This window comes from Halichoerus grypus, chromosome 9 (assembly GCF_964656455.1).
Source record: "Halichoerus grypus chromosome 9, mHalGry1.hap1.1, whole genome shotgun sequence".
Taxonomy (NCBI): domain Eukaryota; kingdom Metazoa; phylum Chordata; class Mammalia; order Carnivora; family Phocidae; genus Halichoerus; species Halichoerus grypus.
In genome coordinates this window covers 89,462,057-89,465,159 of record NC_135720.1, presented here as the reverse complement: position 1 = coordinate 89,465,159, position 3,103 = coordinate 89,462,057, and the positions used below count along the sequence as shown (strand labels likewise).

The window sequence follows — 3,103 nt, the reverse complement described above, 5'->3', positions numbered from 1 at the left end:
TGGAGAGAATTCAATATACTTAAACTACACTGAGATCTTCTGTTGAGAATTTTTTTTCCTCTACATTCTGCCTTTAGAAATAATTCATTTAACATAAAAGAAAGTAGACTCAGCCTGGGAATTATTTTTAAGAGATAATATGCAAACAACCAGAATCAACCTGAGCAATGAAACTTATCTTAACCTATTGTAACCTCTATCACTATGTCTAAATTACTCTCTTACAATCAGAATGATTTTCTCAAGGCAAAATGTTCAATTATTATTAAGAAAGTTTGCGTTTTTATAGTAAACTGCTATATCCCTAGTTAGCAAACTACTATTATATAGTTAATGGTAGCTAAATTTTCTATCTATGTACAAGGCACCTTGCTAGGTCATTTATATAATTTTGTCAATTCCCAAAACACAATACAAGATAGATACTATTTTTAGGCTACCAGTGATTAGAGCCCTCTATCTGGCTTAAATTTAAATTAAAAAAAAAAATCTACTATTGGATATTTACCCAAAGAAAATGAAAATACTCATTTGAAAAGATACATACACCCATATGTTTATTACAGTATTATATATAATAGTCAAGCTATGGAAGCAACCCAAGTGCCCATCCATAGATGAATGGATAAAAAAGATGTGGTATATGTGTGTGTGTAACACAGGAATATTACTCAGCCATAAAAAGAATGAGATCTTGCAATTTGCAACAACATGGATGGACCTAGAGGGTATAATGGCAAGTGAAATAAGTCAAAGACAAATACCATATGATTTCACTCATATGTGGAATTTAAGAAATAAAACAAATGAATAAACAAAAATAAAAATATAAACAAAAATGGACTCAAATATAGAGAACAAAGGGGAAGTGTGTAGGGGGCTGAGTGAAATATATAAAGGGAATTAAAAGTACACTTATCTTGATGAACACTGAGAAATGTATAGAACTGTTCAGTCATTATATTGTACACCTGAAACTAATACAACACTGTAGTTTAATGTACTTCAATTGGAAAAAAAAAATCCACATGGCAGTCATAATTTTAGGAGATTTCACTGGAAACAATGTTCCCCATGGCAAGAGTTAGTCCAAATCCTGATCCATTCAGATACCCACGTATGGAAGAGGTTTCTGAGTTTTGGTTAAAAGTCCACAATTTCTACTGCTGGAACTGCCTAAATAACATATTCAAGGAATAGTTGGATTCTTGCAATATGAAAGAACACATGACTCTACAAGGCAACTCATTTGATTTTTCAGTAGTTCTTGTGGCAAAAAGTAAATTAACTAGAACAACCATTAGTTTTTTAATACTTGCAAAGTGTCAAGCATTTTGTCAAAATATTATTATAGTAATGATAAATATCTTTTTTTATTCTTCCAACCACTGGATCACATTCTTTTAACTGCAGAAATCCATAGGCTTTCTAATCCATTTCCTAAGCATTTGAAAAAACTTTTCATTTTGTCACAAAATTTTCCCATTTCCATGGGAAACTTGACAACTTTCTCAACCTATTCTTATAAAGCACAGTTTCTAGATCTCTGTCATGACTACACATCCCTGGAAGGACAGTTTGTTCCAACAACCAGATTTTTCCTCCTACCCTCCACTCCAATACCACATTTAACAGATGTCTTATACTTTGTGTGCATTTATCTATGTATGTAGATACACATATGTTGCTAGAGAAATTAAGATTATCTCATAGAGAATAAAGTTTTGTACTACTTTTTTTTCTGTAAACAAGCAGTAATTATCTGAGTAATGTTGGAGGCAGTGTGTTTGAGCTGTTTAACATTCCATATTTTTATATTAGAAATGTACTTTATTTCAATAACTATGTACACATAAGCCATATATATATATGTATATACATATACATATGTTTGTATTTATATATTTATATATGATGGATGCTATCACAGAGTTATAAGGCATAAAAAAAACTTAAAAAGGGGATCAGGGGCACTTGGGTGGTTCAGTCAGTTAAGTGTCTGCCTTGGGCTCAGGTCATGATCCCAGGGTCCTGGGATCTGATTCTCCCTCTGCCTCTCCCCACCAGCTTGTGCTCACTCTCTAATAAACAAATAAAATCTTTAAAATAAATAAATTAATAAATACATTAAAAGGGGATTAGAATTTCACATTAAATTGTGAAAAAGATTGGTTTTTAAGTCTTAAAAACATTAATATATATATATTTCTAAAGTTTTTCTGAGGTTTCATAAAAGTACATATAAAATTTTAAGTTTTATGGTTTCTGACATGCCCCCAACCTCAACATACATCATATTTTCCTTACTTTGCATCCTTTACTTCTCTTTTGGACTAATGGTATTTTAATGAATTTAAATCTTCTTCAGATTTCCAAAATATCTCTCTTAATCTCTAATGTATAAATTATTATCCTTTTAATGGCCTTTCACATAATCATTCTTATTTTATCTTCTTCAGTTTTAACTAGTCTAGCTCTAATCTGATGTCCATTGGCACAGTGTATGATTGAGCAATTCTCCAACAGAACTTTTGTCAATTTTATAAGCTCTTTTGTAAGATTTTAAATTCTACTTTTAAGTTGATTTCCTTTATATTTACATTGTCTTCTGCCACGGGGCAGATTCATGATTCCTCAATGGGTAGGTAGTACTTACTTAAGAGGCATGTTTAAGTCAGGAGTAATACATTAAAAGTGAAAATTTTTTATTTCCTACACAATTCTATAGCAGCAGGATTTGGAAAATTAGCACTAAATAAGAAATACTCAGGGAAAGAAAGATCACTTGTACTTAATTAACAGTATAATATGTATTTTAAAAATTATACTTCTGTAGTTTCCTTCTTTTTAGATATATATCAAAAAAGTCTGCATCGTGGCATTACCTATTTTCCATCTTGCTACAAGGCCTAGCAGAGAAATGGAAATGTATAAAGTGTATGTCTTTCTAGATAATTGCTATTTTTGGAGTTTAATTTTAAGCTAAAGTTTGAATGTATATTCTAATTCAGCATGGAATTGGAAATTTCTAAAATTCTTTTTAATTCTTTATTAATTGCTAATATAGCTAAAATGGTGAAGACTTCTCTAACACAAAACATGT

At 30.6% G+C, this 3,103-nt stretch overlaps 1 protein-coding gene across 2 annotated transcripts in view; it reads right to left on the bottom strand.

Moving 5' to 3' along the window:
- EYS (EGF-like photoreceptor maintenance factor) overlaps positions 1–3,103 on the bottom strand; it is a 1,566,128-nt gene that overhangs the window by 788,000 nt on the left and 775,025 nt on the right. The gene's annotated exons all lie outside the window — the stretch shown is intronic.